General features: G+C 36.7%; 1 protein-coding gene across 2 annotated transcripts in view; it reads right to left on the bottom strand.

Moving 5' to 3' along the window:
* nrn1la (neuritin 1-like a) overlaps positions 1–22512 on the bottom strand; it is a 123627-nt gene that overhangs the window by 55553 nt on the left and 45562 nt on the right. The window contains exon 1 of one of the 2 annotated variants that reach the window (XM_059334388.1): positions 14732–14845. The exons of the other annotated variant lie outside the window; for it this stretch is intronic. The gene's annotated coding sequence lies outside the window, so the exon portion shown is untranslated. Of the gene's footprint in view, positions 1–14731; positions 14846–22512 lie in introns of those variants that run through there. 2 annotated transcript variants of the gene reach the window in all.

The raw sequence follows: 22512 nt of genomic DNA on the forward strand, positions 1-22512 counted from the left end.
TTGTGTCTTGTCTGGTCATTTTGTGTCTTTTTTGGTCATTTTGTTTCTTTTTTGGGTGATCCGAACTGTGCATGTGAGATTCTGTTCCGTGAGCGGGGGTCGCGGACAACATGCACGACTCAAAAAGGTTGAGAACTACTGGTCTAGAGTGCATTTGAAGAATTTCCACAACATCCCAGGTCTACTTTTGGCTTGGGAGCAGTTTACAGGTCTGCTGGGGAGAGGTCGATTTTTACTTCCTTTAGCTGGTAGTCTCCCTCGTTCCTATTGGCTACACAGCACGTTGTCACAAGGGAGCCCGGAAGTTTATCTCAGTTGAACTTTGGCCCGTACACACCGAGCAATTTAGTGATGGGAATTTGGGCTCTTTTTTAGTGATCCAGATCATTTGGCTCAGCTAACTAAGAAGAGTCGGCTCTTTCAGCTCCCAAATGGCTCTTCATTTAACCACTTATACCTTTTATGATTCAGCCAAATTTAGCGCTGTTTTGACTTGTGACTTGTCACTTAACCCTCTATGGTACACATTATGATGCCAGTTAGGAAAAAAAATTTGGAGTGTTTTTTTTGTCTTAAAATAGACTAAATAAAAATAATCTGAAGAAATGTTATAATTCTTTTTTTTTCTTGGAAGTTTTTGGGTTTGTTGTCCATAGGCAACCATACCATAACAGTGCACAAGTGAAAAAGGACGTTTTTTAAATTAATTTCAACAGGAAACATTATACCATTGAACCAACGACCCATTGAAATGAATGTCTTGAACAGTATAAGTGTATAAAAACTATCAAAAATGAAGGATTACTCACCTATCAGTAGGAATATATTTGTTTCCAGATTGTAAAGGGCCAGGAAATGACGTTTTGAGTGATTTTTTGTGATGCAAAATGGCAAAGCTGTTTCCTTTGGAAAAGTCTGCAAAATAGGGTTTCAATATGGCCTCCTGGAGGTCATGTGACAAATTAAAGCATTGCTATTGGTTCCCTATACTCTTCCCTCTTTTTTTAAAGTATCGCATCACTCAAAAACATGCATTGTAGAAATTTAACAGGCCAAAAATGGGTATGTTGTCTCAGGGCAACACCGTACCATAGAGGGTTAAATTTCAATAAATTGCATTTACAGTTGTAAAATCCCTTGTAACTCTCTAACTTGCTTTAGGAACCACTCTGCTACAAAAAGGAGATAGAAAATGACTATAAAAACCTAAGCATAGAAATTAAAAAAGGACAGCTATTGACATTTTCATGTCTGACATGGACAATCTCCTGTTGTGTGACAATGTCCGGACCTGATTCTCCGGTCATTGTCCAAAGTTCATATGAGAAAACGGCTTATGATTATCTCGACTAGCCACCTTTCAAAGTGAAATGAGTACTTTGGTGCAGTTGGGAAATCAAGGCAGGGAGGCACTTCTGTTAAATTGGCAGAAAGTTGATGCTCCTGTTTTGGCTTGTAGACTAATAATCTGTTTGCAAAGCATGATTGAGCATTTTTCACCTCAAGCTGAGGTCACCAGGGGGTTTGACAGGGTTTATTTCTCAACGCTCACTGTTTTAATACCCTGGTACCACACCAATAACAATCTCCAGAGTGGAGAACACTGTATCCACAGAATGGACTAGACTGTATAGAGCAGTAGTTCTCAACCTTTTTGAGTCATGATCCCCAATTTAACATGCATGTTGTCTGCGACCCCCGCTCACTGAACACAATCTCACACGCACAGTTCAGATCACCCAAAAAAGAAACAAAATGACCAAGAAATACACAAATTGACCACAAAATGATAAAAAAATAAGACACAAAATGACCAGAAAAGACACAAAATGACCAAAAAAAAGACACAAAATGACCACAAAATGATCAAAAAAAGACACAAAATGACCAAAAAAGTCACAAATGGATCACAAAATGATCAAAAAAGACACAAAATGACCAAAAAAGACACAAATTGACCACAAAATGATCAAAAAAGACACAAAAAAGACACAAAATGACCAAATAACACACAAAATGACCAAAAAAAGACACAAAATGACCAAAAAAGACACAAAATGACCCAAAAAGAAACAAAATGACCAAAAAAGACACAAAATGACCAAAAAAAGACACAAAATGACCCGAAAAGAAACAATATTACCAAAAAGACACAAAATGACTAAAAAAAGACACAAAATGACCACAAAATGATCCAAAAAAGACACAAAATGACCAAAAAAGACACAAAAAAGACACAAAATGACCAAATAACACACAAAATGACAAAAACACACACAAAATGACCCAAAAAAAAAAGACATTAAGTGACCAAAAAGACTAAAACACATTAACACATGAACACTTTAACACAGTGGAGACAGAGCTGACTTCCAAAATGATTTGGCGACCCCAGAAATCATCTCGCGACCCCAATTGGGGTCCCGACCCCAAGGTTGAGAATAGCTGGTATAGAGTGTATACGTTCGTCTAGTTTCTTCCATATAAGTAATATGTATGTGAGAAGCCTGTAAACTATCTGTATATTTTATTTAACTCAGGAACTCAAGGTCCCTCTAGTTCAGACAGGGATTACTAATGTCAGGGAATAATTCTGTGGGGAGTATAAATTCCTGTACTGAATTGTAGTAATCCAATAGTTTATAGAGAGAATAGAATAGAGATATTTCAATCAAAAGCGGTGGCTTGCCTGACTGTAAAGCAATACAGCGATGTACGCAAGGATCTTCTCTGATAGTTCCTTGGGCCATTAAAAAGTGCAACTTCCAGCATAGAAACTTTTGGGGGATTTTAGGGACCGAAATCAAACCCATAACCAGATTTATTGCAACCTGGAAAAACTCAGGAGACATTTTTCAATTTCAATACAAAATGAGAAAACTTCTCACTGGATTTATTACCTCAGAAACACTATGGTCTCAACCGCTAGTAAAAAAAATCTTCTTCAAGACAATTTGATGTTAATAGTGTAAATAATGGTCAAATTTAGAAGAAAATAGAAGCTAAAGAATCGTATGATTTGGGGCGTGGCTACCTTTGATTGACAGGTCACTAACAAGGCGAGCCGTCATCAGAGGGAAGAAAAGCAATGCGTATCCACGGCAACGTGTCTATAAAGTTTGACCTTTCACATATATGTTCTCTTAATGACACTTTATTTGAACATTAAAATGTCTTGTTCAGCGTTTGGTTGGACTAACAGACACTCCAAGGAGTCGCTGTTTATTTTTTCAGGTAACGTACATTTTGTTTTTGTTTTTTTGCTAGCCAAAACTAACATCCCAGTTAATGCTCCAGCTAATGCTAACATGAATTAGCAGCAGCTTCTCTCAGTCGTTTCAGAAAACAAGATCACGGTGACTACGTCCATTATTTATATACAGTCTAAATGCATTGAAATGCATTTGTTACCAAATAATGAAGTGATGTGCATTCAGTCTGACTCTGATTTCTGCATACTGCATGCTGAAGAGGGCTTCTTTTCCCTTTACGATGAGCAGGTCAGGAATAAATCATTGAATAAGGCCGAAACATAGTTAACTCAGAATCTAAATAATTTGGGTCTATAGAGAATTATTAACACTGTTGCTGGACTTTCCCCATTAGTCAGTGGCAAGAATCTGGAAAAGGTTTGAGCAGATTTGTGCTCACTGACTGAATTTGAATGACTGAGCTGCTGGTTTGAGTTATTGAATTGAAAATATCACGTTTCAAAGTGTTGCTTTATGGCACGAGGACATGGGTTAACAAAGACAGAGATGCTCAGAGGAAAAGAAACCGCATAAGTAGAAAATACAGAGACAAAGTTAAAGTTTTGTACTATTGTTTGATTTACGGTAATTAAGTGTCTGACTATGGTATATATAATTTTAAATTTTACGCCCTATTTCTGAGGTAATTTGACAGTTTTTCTGTAATTTCTACTATAAATTTAAATGTAAATATCAGCAAAAACTGTCATTTAGACTGAATTTGTAGGGTAATTGTGTCATTCATTCACACATCATGGTAGTTCTCCATTAATTTTACATGAAAATGTTATATTTTAACAGCAAAAGTGTGTGTTTCCCCACTTTCCCCATTAGTCAGTGGCAAGAATCTGGAAAAGGTTTGAGCAGATTTGTGCTCACTTACTGAATTTGAATGACTGAGCTGCTGGTTTGAGTTATTGAATTAAAAATATCACGTTTCAAAGTGTTGCTTTATGGCACGAGGACATGGGTTAACAAAGACAGAGATGCTCAGAGGAAAAGAAACCGCATAAGTAGAAAATACAGAGACAAAGAAGAGAGAGAGAGAGAGAGAAAAAACACTTGAAACTACAAATACTTATTAGAAGTATAACTCCAGCTGCTGGGACACATCAGCGCTGTGGGGAGCAGGCAGATCAATGAAGGGACAGCTGATCAACTGCTTCTCAACCTGCCTTGATTAATATTTGATATCTGAACTAAGACTGAGCCCAGGGAGAGAGCGAGAGCAGTAAGAGCAGAGAGGTGGAGTGACTGATTGATATGGACAGCGAGAGAAATATCCTGGCTTTGCAGTCTTGATTGCGATCGGAGGGAGATAAAGGGGATAAAAAGGGATGAAGAAGTGTAGAAAAGCATTTTTTCTGAAGGGGTTGATGAATTGCACTGATAAATAGTATTTGTTTGGCAGAATTGTTTAGGACTATTGATGTCAGGAAATGTTTCTCTCACTGCAGCCAGTACACAGAGGAACAATATCTATATGACAAATGTTAAAGTATAGGACAGGTGTAATCCAATATTTTTTCTTATTGTCAACAAATTCCATGAAAAGACTAATAGACTGTTCGTCTCAGTCCGTCTCTTGATACTATACAACTTCCCTACTCAGTCTCCTGCAGCCCATTCATTCCTACTGAAGATGTAAACCTTTAAAAATGAATCTTTTCTTTTTTTTTATAAGATATTTTTGGGCATTTAGCAGTAGCAAAATTACCCAAAAAAGAATCAAATTGACCACAAAATGATCAAAAAATTACATAAAATTAAGCAAAAAAGGACTCAAATTGACCCCCAAATGACCAAAAAATGACCACAAAAAGACACAAATTGACCAAAAAAGACACAAATTGACCAAAAAAAGACACAAAATGACCCAAAAAAAGGAAACAAACTGACCAAAAAAGACACAAAATGAACAAAAAAAGACACAAAATGAACAAAAAAAAGACACAAAATGAACAAAAAAAGACACAAAATGAACAAAAAAAAGACACAAAATGACCAAAAAAGACACAAATTCACCAGAAAAGAAACAAAATTGCGATCGGAGGGAGATAAAGGGGATAAAAAGGGATGAAGAAGTGTAGAAAAGCATTTTTTCTGAAGGGGTTGATGAATTGCACTGATAAATAGTATTTGTTTGGCAGAATTGTTTAGGACTATTGATGTCAGGAAATGTTTCTCTCACTGCACCCAGTACACAGAGGTACAATATCTATATGACAAATGTTAAAGTATAGGACAGGTGTAATCCAATATTTTTTCTTATTGTCAACAAATTCCATGAAAAGACTAATAGACTGTTCGTCTCAGTCCGTCTCTTGATACTATACAACTTCCCTACTCAGTCTCCTGCAGCACATTCATTCCTACTGAAGATGTAAATCTTAAAAAATGAATCTTTTCTTTTTTTTTATAAGATATTTTGGGGCATTTAGCAGTAGCAAAATTACCCAAAAAAAATCAAATTGACCACAAAATGACACAAAATGATTAAAAAATTACATAAAATTAAGCAAAAAAGGACTTTTTTGACCCCCAAATGACAAAATTGACCCCCAAATGACAAAAAATGACCACAAAAAGACACAAATTGACCAAAAAAGACACAAATTGACCAAAAAAAGACACAAAATGACCCAAAAAAGAAACAAAATGGCCCAAAAAACAGAAACAAACTGACCAAAAAAGACACAAATTCACCAGAAAAGAAACAAACTGACCAAAAAAGACACAAATTCACCAGAAAAGAAACAAACTGACCAAAAAAGACACAAAATGAACAAAAAAAAGACACAAAATGACCAAAAAAAGGAAACAAAATGACCAAAAAAGACACAAATTCACCAGAAAAGAAACAAAATTGCGATCGGAGGGAGATAAAGGGGATAAAAAGGGATGAAGAAGTGTAGAAAAGCATTTTTTCTGAAGGGGTTGATGAATTACACTGATAAATAGTATTTGTTTGGCAGAATTGTTTAGGACTATTGATGTCAGGAAATGTTTCTCTCACTGCACCCAGTACACAGAGGTACAATATCTATATGACAAATGTTAAAGTATAGGACAGGTGTAATCCAATATTTTTTCTTATTGTCAACAAATTCCATGAAAAGACTAATAGACTGTTCGTCTCAGTCCGTCTCTTGATACTATACAACTTCCCTACTCAGTCTCCTGCAGCACATTCATTCCTACTGAAGATGTAAATCTTTAAAAATGGATCTTTTCTTTTTTTTTATAAGATATTTTTGGGCATTTAGCAGTAGCAAAATTACCCAAAAAAGAATCAAATTGACCACAAAATGATCAAAAAATTACATAAAATTAAGCAAAAAAGGACTCAAATTGACCCCCAAATGACAAAAAATGACCACAAAAAGACACAAATTGACCAAAAAAGACACAAATTGACCAAAAAAAGACACAAAATGACCCAAAAAAGAAACAAAATGACCCAAAAAAAAGAAACAAACTGGCCAAAAAAGACACAAAATGACCAAAAAAAGGAAACAAAATGACCAAAAAATTCACAAATTCACCAGAAAAGAAACAAACTGACCAAAAAAGACACAAAATGAACAAAAAAAGACACAAAATGAACAAAAAAAAGACACAAAATGACCAAAAAAGACACAAAATGAACAAAAAAAAGACACAAAATGACCAAAAAAGACACAAATTCACCAGAAAAGAAACAAAATTGCGATCGGAGGGAGATAAAGGGGATAAAAAGGGATGAAGAAGTGTAGAAAAGCATTTTTTCTGAAGGGGTTGATGAATTGCACTGATAAATAGTATTTGTTTGGCAGAATTGTTTAGGACTATTGATGTCAGGAAATGTTTCTCTCACTGCACCCAGTACACAGAGGTACAATATCTATATGACAAATGTTAAAGTATAGGACAGGTGTAATCCAATATTTTTTCTTATTGTCAACAAATTCCATGAAAAGACTAATAGACTGTTCGTCTCAGTCCGTCTCTCGATACTATACAACTTCCCTACTCAGTCTTCTGCAGCCCATTCATTCCTACTGAAGATGTAAATCTTTAAAAATGGGTCACAAATATAGTTTCATCTTTCGAAAAGGAGAAAATTATGTAGTGAAACAGCTGGGCACTGTAGATTTTTGCAACAGTTTCTCACTGAAGAGTAAATAGTACCAACAAGGCAAAGTGGGCAACAAATCTGGCGCTGCTAAGGAAGGGACAGTAAATTAAAGTTCCATATACTTTGGGGAAAATAAATGCAACACTTCATTTTCATCATGGCAACATTTCTATTGCAGTATTTCAAGTAGTGAGCTATTTTCTACATGAAGCATCAGAGCAGCATGACCAAACGCTACATCACTATATTTTATTTTATTTATAAGAACAAGTAAACTGAAGTTATATTCAATCTGTTCTCCCCTTTTTATTCCTTCACATCACTTCATCTTCTGATAAAACGGAGAATCAAGCACAGGTAGGTAGAGAGTAGCCTTTTTTCGATATTATAATTCAAAATGCGCTTGTTTGTAAAATGTGAGGCTTATTGATTATTGGAATTTTAGTTACTGGAAAAGAGGTATGTGTACTTTAGTGGAGAATCTTTTTTTTTTTTTATAAGATATTTTTGGGCATTTAGCAGTAGCAAAATTACCCAAAAAAGAATCAAATTGACCACAAAATGACACAAAATGATCAAAAAATTACATAAAATTAAGCAAAAAAGGACTCAAATTGACCCCCAAATGACAAAAAATGACCACAAAAAGACACAAATTGACCAAAAAAAGACACAAAATGACCCAAAAAAGAAACAAAATGGCCGAAAAAAAGAAACAAAATGACCAAAAAAGACACAAAATGACCAAAAAAAGGAAACAAAATGACCAAAAAGACACAAATTCACCAGAAAAGAAACAAAATGACCAAAAAAGACACAAAATGAACAAAAAAGAATCAAATTGACCACAAAATGACACAAAATTATCAAAAAAATACATAGAATTAAGAAAAAAGGACTCAAATTGACCCCCAAATGACAAAAAATGACCAAAAAGACACAAATTGACCAAAAAAGACACAAATTGACCAAAAAAAGACACAAAATGACCCAAAAAAAGAAACAAAATGACCAAAAAAGACACAAAATGACCAAAAAAACGAAACAAAATGACCAAAAAATACACAAATTCACCAGAAAAGAAACAAAATGACCAAAAAAAGACACAAAATGACCCAAAAAATACACAAATTGACCAAAAAAAGATATAAAATGACCCAAAAAAGAAACAAAATGACCAAAAGAGACACAAAATGACCAAAAAAAGGAAACAAAATGACCAAAAAGACACAAATTCACTAGAAAAGAAACAAAATGACCAAAAAAGACACAAAATGACCAAAAAAAGGACACAAAATTACCAAAAATACACAAAATGACCAAAAAAAGACATTAAATGACCAAAAATACTAGAACACATGAACACTTTAACACAGTGGAGATAGAGCTGACTTCCAAAATGATATGGCGACCCCCAGAAACTACCTCCCGAAGGTGGTTTCGATCCGGTCTGCAAAAATCGGATTTCATGTGATTTGTGACTGTTCAGACTTCAAAAGAGCCATCCAGTTCCAATCTGGATGGGCTAAAAATCTGATTTTGGCTGAACGCGTCTGAACGAGGCCTTATTCCTCTCCCTACATGTTGCATTGGAAGTGAATATAGAAACTAATTTCCCTGATTGAGTGCAGCTTTATCTATCTGGGGGCCGTGGTTGACTCACCACCTGGCCGTCCTTCTGGATCCACCAGCTCTCTCTGCCTGGGTGGATCCTCTGAACTCATTTGGGGTGCAGCTCCAATAAAAAATGACAACCAATAAAATTCTATCATTGGAGCAAAGGATGTTTTCAATCAGTCTTTGGGTCTAAAGGGACATTTTTGGCTTTTTTTTTTGAGAAAAAAGGTGTCCAGTAGGGATTGACAGTTAGTGAAAATTGGGTAACACTTTCTATGAAGACTACATCTATAGTGCATTATGAGCGCATTCATAGTGAATTATAATGCTCATTATAATCAATCATAATGCATTATGACTGCATTCATAAACACATATAAAGCTTCATAATGCACTATATCAACAGTTATAAATATAGCTTATAATGACTTATAAATCCAAGTGTCTTATGAGTGCTCTTGACTGGTTATAAACTACAGGCTGACTGATGAGGCTTATAATACATTACAACTACTCATACCCCTCTATACACACACCTCAACAATCAATTGTTATAAGGACTCATAGGATGCCATAAGTATAAATAAATGATCAATGTATGCTTTAAGTAAAGTGAGGTTCATATAGACGCATCTATAATGCAGTATAGCTAATCATGATGTTTCATTGTTGGCGTTAAGCAAAGTGTAACACATTTTCATGCATTTAAAAGAAGCTATGCTGCATCATAAGTCATTATTTATACTTATGGCATCCTATGAGTCCTTATAACAATTGATTGTTGAGGTGTGTGTATAGAGGGGTATGAGTAGTTGTAATGTATTATAAGCCTCATCAGTCAGACTGTAGTTTATAACCAGTCAAGAGCACTCATAAGACACTTGGATTTATAAGTCATTATAAGCTATATTTATAACTGTTGATATAGTGCATCATGAAGCTTTATATGTGTTTATGAGTGCAGTCATAATGCATTATGATTGATTATAATGAGCATTATAATTCACTATGAATGCGCTCATAATGCACTATAGATGTAGTCTTCATAGAAAGTGTTACCGAAAATTGTTTTGCTGTTTCACTACATTCAGATTCCCCTCACTCACAACAGTGGGCGTAGAAATAAAATAAATTAATATAAACATTGTTGATTTCTTTTTGTGAAGCCGACACGGAAACGATTCAGTAAATCAGTAATTTCAGTACATTTCTGTTGTCAGTCACACTGTAAAAATAATCTGTTTAATTTACGGTAAAATACCGGCAGCTGTGGTTGCCAGAACTTCACCGTAAAAATGACAGTGAGTGGGTTTTCTACTGTAAATTTAAATGTAAATATCTGTTATTTAGACTGAATAAACCCGTTATTTTTAGGATAATTGTGTCATTTTGACATCATTGTATTTCTTCACTAATTTTATATGAAAATGTTATATTTTTATGGCAAAACGTTGTGTTTCTTACAGTTTATGACAGTAAAAGTTAAAGTTTTGTTCTATTGTTTGATTTACGGTAATTAAGTGTCTGACTATGGTGGTATATAATTTTAAATTTTACGCCCTATTTCTGAGGTAATTTGACAGTTTTTCTGTCGTTTCTACTATAAATTTAAATGTAAATATCAGCAAAAACTGTCATTTAGACTGAATTTTTAGGGTAATTGTGTCATTCATTCACACATCATGGTAGTTCTCCATTAATTTTACATGAAAATGTTATATTTTTACAGCAAAAGTGTGTGTTTCCTACAGTTAATGACAGTAAAAGTAAAAGTTTTGTGCTATTCTTTGATTTACAGTAATTAAAAGTGTCTACTACGGTGATATACAATTTTCAATTTTACACCCTATTTCTGATGTAATTTGACAGTTTTTCTGTAATTTCTACTATAAATTTAAATGTAAATATCAGCAAAAACTGTCATTTAGACAGAATTTTTAGGGTAATTGTGTGATTGACTGATTATTAACATGTGGTAAAAAAGTTAAAAACACACATGTAGCAGATTTTTTTTGTAATTAAACAGCTGTATTTGCAGAAAATGCTTCACTAAACGCGTCCAGGGGTGATTGCAAATAGAACGTATACGTGCTGCTCACGTCTTGGCAGTAATTTATCTAAAAAAGGATCCAGCAGCAGCTTATGTTTTCCAAAGACTCTGTTGCTGGGAACTATTTTTAGCCATGGATGAATAAACACTAGTATGCTACAGTAGAGAGTATTTACAGTAGCAGGAGGTTATATAAAGAATCATCTCAGATTAATCTACAGCATCATGTCAGAGGTAATGAAGAAACATGTTATCCAGTTCGTATGTTTTTAATAGTTTTTGGCAACAATCGAGCTTAATGGCTCAGAGGAAAGAGATATACAATCATGGAGAAATGATTAGACAGCCCTTGTTTTCTTCAATTTATTGTTCATCTTAATGCCTTATAACGATTTTAGTAATTATTATTTTTTAAAACATGGAAAATGGCAAGAAATCAGCTCTTAATTTAAACTCTTATGGGCTATTTTCTGTTGTTATCATTATATTTGCCCAAACAAATGTACTTTTAGTTGTACCAGGCATTAAAAAGAACAGGAAATTGAAGAAAAAGGATGGTGTAATATTTTTATCCATGACTGTATGTGGCTTTGGATACATAATGCTGGTTTGTAGGATTAATATATTGTTGGTTTAAGGATTTGATATTTGTTGACAGTAAGAAAAATAAAAAAACAACCTTTGCCATTAAACATGCAACTATTACTACACAACTATGCTGAAACATCCTTAAAAGAAAACATTATGTCTGCTTTTCTATTTCTTGAACTGCACCAAACACATTTTTTTCTTAAATTCTAAGTTTCTGGCAAAAGGAAAAACAGGGAAAAGTATATTTTTGTGTGTTTGTATTGTTAAAAGAAAAAGCTCAGCAGTCAATGTGACATGCATCTTCAAGAAACAAAACTATATCAATCAAATTTAAGTAGCAATATGCAGTGTTATGTGATTTATGTTGTTTTGAAAGATGTGACACATTTGTTGACCCTTGTGAGGTGTTCACATTCACTCAGATTGTTTGGGAAACTCAAAGAGACTCCTCTTTTTTCTTCTTTTTTAATGTCTTTGATTTGTTGTCTCAAAGATGCCAGACAGCTCACCTTTTCCCCTTGCATATTCCACCGGCACTTTGAAATTCATCTGCACTTATTAAAAGGAGTCTCTGAGAGCACATTTTTATCTATCTTTATGAAAACATAAAAAGTGTTGGATCCGACTTGCTCTTGATTTAAGATTCACCTTGACATGTCAGCATACAGAATGATGGCAGTGCATGCTTTGCTCAAATATGTGATTTAAGGCCTTAAATAAATTAAACGGTGATGTTAAATGTATTCAGTTTTACCCGCTGTGGAATGTTGACTCAATTATAATGAAAGTAGAAAAATATAAGTGAACCATGCATTCCTTAAATCACATTCTTTAGCAGCAAAGGGTGTTAACTACCTTACAACTGTGTTCCCTATGTTGACTGTTTGTCCTGCATTAACCCCACGCTGAGGGGTTAACATCCCCTGCTCTGGCTGCAGCTGGGAGGGACTGCTGCGGGAGGACTGGGCCGCTTGTGAGTGCTGCAGAGGGGCCCATGGCACCACCCGCTGCTCGTTAAGAGAGTAAGTAAGAGTCTCCAACAGTCTCCAATAATACCATAAAAGGTTGTTAGATTTGTCGCTAGTCACTTTTTGGAAAAATAGTCGCAAGAGGGGTCTGAAAAGTCTCTAAATATATGGACAAAGTTGCTAACTTGGCAACACTGGTCATAGGGTGTCGTCAAAAGTGTGATATCATGGTGGACTTAAAACACCTGCAGTACACGTCTACATCACTGTAGCAAGGTGAGCAAAAAAAAAAAAAAGATTAACTAGAATGTCAAGGATTTACACCAATCATTTGTTTTTGAAAATGAGCTTGTAGGTCAATTTAATTGGCTTATACATCAAATCAAGCTAGTGATCAAAGTAAAGCTTTAGGCCTGGAAAGACAGAAGCCAACTCTAAATTGTATGATTGCTTTCAATGGAAACAAATCAAACAAGCAGCAACATGTTGCATTTCACACCAGACTAAGCAGAACAATTTATCAGTCAAGCTGAAAATCTGATTCTGAAATGTCTGATGCCAGTTAATTGATCCCACACATGATGACTTCATGCCTCTGTTACTGTGCTGCTCCTCAACAGGCATCACAATCAGCCACTGAGGCAACACTGAAATCAGTGAACAATGCTTCACTCTCCATATTTTGAATACAGTGTGATAATCTAGGCATTTGAAAATCTTGATTACTGGCCTTCATGGTATACTAAAATTCTAATTGTATTGTGCCGTCTACTAATTTTCAAAGAAATAATGAAAAAAATAAAGTTTCATTAAGTTCGATGTCATCTAGTTAGCTTAAAATCCCCGGAGCTGCCCCACGGTGCAGAATGCCAACTCCCATCTCCCACGCTTGTCACTTCAACCTGAATGGTGTTTCCTGACAAAACATAAATACACATGGCTACACTGGGACACAAAGGCCTGTGCAGCTGTGTCTCTGAAAGCCCAGGACTGTTTGTACCAAACTGGAACTTGTTTGAAGGTAAATATCACCGATTATGGATCCAGCCCCTTTACTTGACTGTGTAGCGATTGTTTGGTTAAGGTTAGGCACATTGACCCTGAGTAACTATTGTCAGTCACTCAAGGTTAGGGGCCCATTGGTCAGGGGATAGGATCTGAACAAATCATGTTCTAGTACCTCATGGGAACATGGACCCCCGGCCAATCCTAGTACTTCAATGCTTCGGGCCTAATCATAGACTGTAAATAAATAATGGACGTAGTCACCGTGGCGTCACCCATTGGTTTGTGGCCCGTTGGATGCAAGGTTATAATAGTTTTGGATTTTTCATTAGTTTTAGTTTTCATTTCGTTGTGAATTTTTGTCTTCAAATTCAGTTAGTTTTAGTTAGTTTTTAGAGTGAGTTTTCTAGTTTTAATTTAGTTTTAATTTTTTGAAAATGCTTAGTTTTAGTTTAGTTTTTATTAGTTTTAGTGTTAGTTTTAGTTTTTTTGTAATGGGCTATGTGTTGGGTGTGAGATTCAAAGTGGTCATAATACATTTTGCCTTTATTTCCTTTGGTTTATCATCTCAGCCCCAATAAGGTTATTAACTCTTACAGTTCCGAGTGTTTTGAATTTTGGTTCTAGTGTAAACATCCCAGTCTCAGTAAACATATTTACCATGTGTTGCATGTTCAAATAGAAACACTGAATTATGAATGAAAAAAGTTGACAAAAACGAAAACTAAGGACAATTTCACTATAATTTTAGTTAGTTTTGTAACCACGCAATAACAGTTTCAGTTAGTTATCGTTTTTTTAAAAACTCTAGTTTTTATTTTTATTTCAGTTAACGAAAATGTTTTTTCAATTCTAGTTTTCGTTATTTCGTTAGTTTTCGTTAACTATAATAACCTTGGTTGGAAGACTCGAGTTCATCGTTACACTCGTCGCCATCTTGTTTCCGATACGGGGAGCAGACCATATCTGGACTGTGGAGGAGGAGAGGGATCTGATCACTGACTACAGCCTCTCTACACCTCAACCTGACTGAGAGAAGCTGCTGCTAATTCATGTTAGCATTAGCTGGAGCATTAACTGGGATGTTAGTTTTAGCTAGCAAAAAAACAAAAACAAAATGTATCTTTCTTACCTCAGAAAACTGAGCAGCGACTCCTTGGAGTGTCTGTTAGTCCAACCAAACGCTGAACAAGACATTTACTGAACAAAACGTTCAAATAAACTGTCATTAAGTTAAAATACAGTGTGAATGTCACAGTCTGCCCCTCCTCTGCCTACTCCAGGCTCCAGCTTCACACCTGGTGGTGGCCCCGCCCCCTAATCACACACCTGTGTCTTCTCCTCATTGACTCTCAGTATTTAAACCCTTTGTGTCCCATTCCCCAGTGCCAGATTGTCAGTGTACCATGTGTTCTACTCTCCAGCGTTTTCCTAGTGTGCTTTTTGGTTTTGACCCTTGCCTGTTTTTGGACTTTATATCCCTTTGGATTGTTTGCCCGCCTTGCCTGACTGAACTCCCGTGTACCGAACCTTTGCCTGTGATTAAAGACTAGTTACCTCCTGTTTCTGCCTCCCGAGTGCTGCATTTGAGTCCTGTATCAGTGCTGTGTAACACTATTGCTGTTTATATGCTGCTGCAACACAAAAAATTCCCTTATGGGATTAATAAAGTATCTATCTATCTGTCTGTCTGTCTGTCCATCCGTCCATCCACCTACCTACCCATCCATCCATCCATCCATCCATCCATCCATCCGTCTATAACACAGCTCTGTTGATAGAAAGCACTTTTTAAGTCTGTTAAAATAATTGATTATTTTCTATATTGGTAAATGATTTTATGCTTGATTTCTGCTTCTCTGTTCTCTGTCTCTGTGTGTGACCCAGGTCACTATCAAAGGTCAAACCTTGGGTGTAATATCTCTCTCTATGCATTTATATTTATCAGGCAATATGATTTTGATACAATGATTATGTTTGTGTGTTAATGTTATAACATATATTTCATTGTCTGTTTCATATTTTTTAGACTTTTAGAATCAATGTGAGACAGTGAAAATCCTTTGGCTCTGTAAGACATGATATCTTTGTAAGACATAACAAGACAGGAGGTTTTTGTTGAATGTTCTGGAGAAGAAGCCAGGTCAGGATGGCCTTGTTCCGGCAGCAAGCAACCAGGTGGCATGACGTGTCGTTTTGTATTGATTAAAACTGGCGAATCAGCGGATCAAGAAGGCGGGACTTCCTGGAGGAAATCGACCAGCATGTTTTGTAAACAAATGTTAGTATTTTAATGGGTTCAGGGAGAGAGTCGTGGTTCAGACTTCACGAACTGAAACCCGTCTGTTTGTATTCAGGGACATGAGTTTTTGAACCTGGAGAATCTCTGTAAAGTGCACATTTTTAGACGTATTGTAATAAAACTATGTTAAACTGAGAACTTGGACGTCTCCAGCTCTTCATTCCCCATCAACGATCTGCACAGAAAAATGGTGAGGTTTTTTCTGTTGGTGACAGATTATTCAATTTTCAAGGTTTCCTCATGCAATTTTTCTAACAAGTCCCAGTTTAAAGTAAAGTAAAGTTTAAGCCCCTTTAGCTTCTGTGCTGTGACATATTTTCCAGTGAAACAGAATATTTGAGCAGCAAATCAAACCCTTTGATTTGATTAGATTGCTAAAAAATGGGCGAGTTTGGATCTCAGTGGCACAAATCAGTTCATATTCTGTAAAACAGGAAGCAAGCATGATTGGATTTTGATATAAAAATCCAAAGAAAAAAATGCATATATTATTAAATAGGTGCACAATATTAGCAGGGACCATTTCACCTCCAGTTTGTCATTTGTGAAACTGCTCATGAAAAACCGGCTTTGGGAACTAAAAGTAAGCTAGTTGATGTCAAACTCTTTTTGTGAACCTTTGCCTTTCTACCACCTCTGGCAGTGTTTGTGCCACAGTTAAGCTCAGGTGTTGTTTACATTTTTGCGTGCAGTGAAAAAACATCAAAGTTCTTCTTTTCCCCTCTGCTCCACTTTCAAAGCGGTGTACTGTGTGTGGTGCAGCGAGAACACAGTGATGCCCCGCTGCGCAAAGTGTTCAGCACAGGCTGCTGCCATGTTACACGCTGAAACATCCAATACATGACATGGACTCACAGTATTGTGAAGTCTTAGGGAACATAGAATGCAAATGGCATCCAGATACGGCCATATACACAAACACCCACAGCAGCATACACACACGTGCCCACACACACACACACACACACAAAACGTACTGATCTATTCATGAGTTTGGTCGTGCAGAGGCTGGCAAGATCACTGCTGACTGGACTGAAATGCTGCTGATGCCTGCTGCTCACCTCACCTGACAAACACACACACACACTCAGACACACAAACACACGCACACAAACACACACGAAGCAGTATCTCAGGGGAACACATTCAAATTGATTAGACCTGCAGCTATTTTTCTTCAGGTGTCAATCCATCCCTGAATGATGCACATGGCTCCCTGTGACCACCCGCCTCCTCCACACACACACACACACACACACCATGCAACATGCAGTAGCGAGTGTTGATATATGATGCTATGGTAACTTCCTCCCTGGAAACTTTGGCTTATGACGTGTCTCCTCTATATGTAGAACTAATGATGGTACTCAGGGTGGCAGGCCTCGTTGCGTGAGAAACAACATCCCGTTGAGACTATGGAGACTGTTTTCGTGTTTGCTCATGCGTGAGTGTCTTCTCATGTAATTCATTAAAAAAAGTAAGAAAGGGCAAATAAGTGTATAATTGCACACATGCATGTATACAGTACATACCTCTATGCATTTTAATGCAAGTGTTTGTGTGTGTCACTCTGAAATAATTTCCTGTTGAGACTATGAAGAATGTTTTCGTGTATGTGTGTTTGCTCATGTGTGTGTGTGTGTGTGTGTGTGTGTACTCTGGGTTCCCGTGTGTTTATAAGAACAGAAGTGAACAACAATACGTTATAATTAGACCGGTCCAGGTCAGGGTGACTGACTCTACAGTAGCTTTCCATTAACACCTCTGTTTGTGTGTGTGTGTGTGTGTGTGTGTGTGTAATACTTGTACTTCCAGTGATTTCACTTCACAGTGAAGACCATAATACGTTTTTCATCAATAGTGAGGACATTTTGCCCGGTCCTCACTCCTTCAAAGACGTGTTTGTGGGTCAAGACTTGGTTCTAAGGATCAGGTTACAATTAACCCTTTTTGACCAAAGCAAACCTTTTGCTGGGTTGGTGCTGGTGTTGGTTCAACTCGCAGACCGTCTCATAACCTGTTTGCCTTTCTGCAGACTCGAAAGCCACGTCACTATGTCACTGTATCTGTCTGTGTACATCTCTGCTCTTGTTAACAACAATGGTGGACTACATAGTCTCTCTACAGATGTTGCTCCTGGCTCTGTGAGCCTACATTAGCCGTGTTTCCACTGCAGTCGAATACCCGGAATGAGGCGGGTCTCACTCGCCGAAACGCCCCTAATTTGAATATGAGCCGTCCTGAGCGGTCGTTTCACCAGACGTTTTTTGGTCCTGTAGAAGAGCAGGGCCGTTTTTCTCCCCTGAAAAAAGCCTGGTTGCTGATTGGATAGAATCCTAAGCAGGATGTGACGTACCACTCGTCGCCACAACAACATGCGCCATTTGTAAAAGCAACAATAAACATAAGGCCCTTTCATAGTGTGGTCCCGCAAATCCCCACTATATTGCTGGAAAGATCTGTGCCAGCCCTTCGCCTTGGGCATTCATAGTGCAGAACGAGGTGCACAGTAGCACAGTGCTAATAGGCTAACAGTTAGCTCTGTAGCAGTACAGTGTGTATGTGCTAATAGGCTAACAGCTAGCTCTGCAGCAGTACAGTGTGTATGTGCTAATAGGCTAACAGTTAGCTCTGTAGCAGTACAGTGTGTATGTGCTAATAGGCTAACAGTTAGCTCTGTAGCAGTACAGTGTGTATATGCTGATAGGCTAACAGTTAGCTCTGTAGCAGTACAGTGTGTATGTGCTAATAGGCTAACAGTTAGCTCTGTAGCAGTACAGTGTGTATGTGCTAACAGGCTAACAGTTAGCTCTGTAGCAGTACAGTGTGTATGTGCTGCTGCAGGAGGTGTTCACTTAGTGATCTCTGTTTGTTTACACCAAACACCTGACACTCTGTGCACAGTTAGCGATGCCGGTTAATTCACGATGAGAGGCAGACACTTTGTGTACAATAAGCATGCTCGTTCGTTTATGATCAACGGAGACACTGTGCACAATTAGCCATGCTGGTTTGTTTATGATGAGTGATGGACATTGTGCACAGTTAGCGATGGTGGCCACAGTTGCGTCTCCTGTGTTTAATCTGTCACGTATGTGATGTCATGGTCGAAACTGTCACTAAGCGATTATGCGACCATCGAAAACCATACTTCACCTCCGGAGTCTCTCGTAAATCCCTCTGGGGCCATTTTTTGTAATGGAGACACGCAGAGTGAGCGTCCATTTGAGAGGCCGTGGCCCGAGACTTTCCCAGCGGCCACTTTTTACCTCAACACAACACAACACAACATGTACCACACATTTCTGCTGCTCATCTTGAATGCTATTGACATTAAATACACTCTTATTGACACTGAATGTAAGATGTTGGTGTTAGCCTTTGTTGTAGGCTAACGCTAGCTAATGCTAGCCCGTTAATGCTAGCCCGTATCACTCACATTGTAGTTACATAAATAAAATAAAATAAATAATACACATTTAAGTTGGTCTTGTTGATCACGATAATCCCGCTGCCAGTGGAAGTACAAGGATGTGTGTGTGTGTGCTTTCTGAGTGGCTTTTATCACTAAAGAGCGAGGGGGACAATAGCCCAGAATGGGCTGGAAAAAAGCGAAGAAGGTACAAAAAAAGAAAGAAAGAGAGGAGAGGAGCGAATGAAAAAAAGGTGTCAAATCAGCAGGTCCTTCTTTGGTAAGAGGCTTTGGGTAACTGACTTGGAGTCGTGTGCAACCTGTGAAAAGGAAGCCTCTGTGGGCCAGTTTAATGCCTGTTAACATGAAAAGATAGCACAGTAGAGATAGAGAGTGTCATAAACTTAATTTTTCAGGCGTTTGAAGCCTCAGTCTGAAGCACTGAAGTTCCTCCCACACAGGACTCCTTTTCCTCCTGTTAAAATGAATGTGTTATTTATATTAACTCTGCTAACTCCAGGTGAGCAATTTTGACATGGCTGATGTAGAGCAGAGAAAAGATGTTTAACTGTGAAGAACTTCTGAAAGGTTTTAGTAACACTGTTAAGAAAGGCGGTACTAATTTTAGTTATTTATTTCATAGTGGGGGGCTACACAGTGGTGTACTGGTTAGCAATGTTGCCTCACAGCAAGAGGGTCACCGGTTCAACTTGGGCCTGCGTGGGTTCTCTCCGGGTACTCCGGCTTCTTCCCACAGTCCAAAAAACATGCAATTAGGTTTAATTGGTTACTCTAAACCAGTAGTTCACAACCTTTATGAGTCGCGACCCCCAATTTAACATGCATGTTGTCCGTGACCCCCGCTCACTGAACACAATCTCACACGCAAAGTTCAGATCACCCAAAAAAGACAGAAAATGATCACAAAAAGACACAAATTGACTAAAAAGATACAAAATGACCAAAAAAATACACAAAATGACCAAAAAAGACACAAGATGACCAAAAAAGATACAAAATGACGCAGAAAAGAAACAAAATGACCAAAAAAAGACACAAAATGACTAAAAAAGACACAAAATGACTAAGAAAGGACACAAAATGACCAAAAAAAGACAAAGAATCACAAAAACAAGACACAAAATGACCAAAAAAAGACACAGAATCACCGAAAAAGACACAAAATGACCAAAAAAAGACACAGAATCACCAACAAAAGACATTAAATGATCACAAAAAGACACAAAATGACTAAAAAGACACAAAATGACAGAAAAAGACACAAAATGACCAAAAAAGACACAAAATGACCAAAAAAATACACAAAATGACTAAAAAAGACACAAAATGACTAAGAAAGGACACAAAATGACCAAAAAAGACAGAATCACCAAAAAAATGACCAAAAAGACTAAAACACATTAACACATGAACACTTTAACACAGTGGAGACAGAGCTGACTTCCAAAATGATTTGGCGACCCCCAGAAATCATCTCGCGACCCCAATTGGGGTCCCGACCCCAAGGTTGAGAATAGCTGCTCTAAACTGCCCATAGGTGTGAATGAGAGCCTGATATTCTGTCTCTCTCTGGCAACCTGTCCAGGGTGATAATGAATGACTGACTATTTTCATAGTGAGTCTACATCATTTATCCTTTTTGCATCTTGGGTTTAGCAGTGATGTTGTTAGCTAGAGAGATTTTTTTTTTTTGGTTTAATACTTTTTAATAGGGCCAGGACTCGATTAAAAAAATTAATCTAATTAATTAGAGGCTTTGTAATTAATTAATCGAAATTAATCGCATTTTAATCGCATATAAATATTTGACCTGAGAACAGCGAGAAGTAATTTTTTTCACATGGATTTTTAGTATACCATTGAATAATGACTGAATACATAAGCTTAAGCAACAAAAATATTGTTTATTTTTGTTCAAGTCCAACAGACCAGTGCAATTTTTGCCATCAAGTGTAGCAATAGCATATTTAGACGCTAGCTGCTATATGTTTAGCATTGAGGTGATACTTGAGGCTGGATGTGCTGCGGTGATATGCGAATTCCTTGTTGCATAGCAACACAACCATGCTCTTATCGACGCTTCCATCCGTTGGTTTTTAGTAACTAAATGTCCCATCATCCACGGGGCCAACCAAAGGTCTCATCAGCTTCTTCGTTCTAAAACTAAAACTTACTGAATTTGAAAACAAAAATTCACGACGAAATGAAAACTAAAATGAATGAAAAATCCAAAACTATTAAAACCTTGTCCTGAACAGGACCCAACTGAAAGTTTTAGTAAACCTAAGATAAGATAAGATAAGATAAGATAAGATAAGATAAGATAAGATAAGATAAGATATTCCTTTATTGATCTCCATGGGGGGAATTCAGGTGTTGCAGCAGCACAAGTACAGAGTAAAACAGATTAAGGTAATAACAATAGAATAATAAAAATGAAATAGAATAAAGTTAAAAATAAATAAATAGTATAAAATAAAAATACAAACAAACAAACAACCAAGACCAAACTAAAAAACTAGTAGACATGTTAAAGTGGCAGTGAATTGGAGAACATGTGTGCAATGAGTTGTGCATTTCAGTCCAGTGCAGGTTTTAAATGTTATTGTGAAGAAAAGATTTTGAATTGAGCACATTTTCTGTGTGTTGCAATGGATTTTCATCTCTATTGCCATGGACTGTCATTCTAAATATGACTCTATGGAAATGTCAGAAAAATAATACATTTAATACATTTTTTAGATATGAAAAAATATAACGGTTTTAATGTATTTTTGCTAAAGCCTGATTTGATAACGGACGTTTTTATTTTGAAAGGACAAAAAGAGACTTCCTGTTGATCGTAAAACTAAATCACATGAGGTGATATTTATAAAATAACATCGAGGAGTTCAATGTTCAAAACATGTTTTTTATAATCATGGTCATTCTGAACACGACTCCATTGAAAACGTCTGCAAAGCTCTGAAGGAAAACATATATTGATTACATTTCTTTATGAGTGAAAAGGGAGGACAAGCTCAATGTGATGCAACATTATTTGTCCCACATAAACAGGCATAATGTATATAATACTTTTTTATATATATCCCCTTTATTTAACCAGGTAAAAGCCTTGTTGAGATTTTTAAAAATCTATTTTTCAAGAGAGACCTGGCCTAGAAGCAGCATAAAAAAG

The sequence above is a fragment of the Centropristis striata genome, chromosome 6 (genome assembly GCF_030273125.1).
Source record: "Centropristis striata isolate RG_2023a ecotype Rhode Island chromosome 6, C.striata_1.0, whole genome shotgun sequence".
NCBI lineage: Eukaryota > Metazoa > Chordata > Actinopteri > Perciformes > Serranidae > Centropristis > Centropristis striata.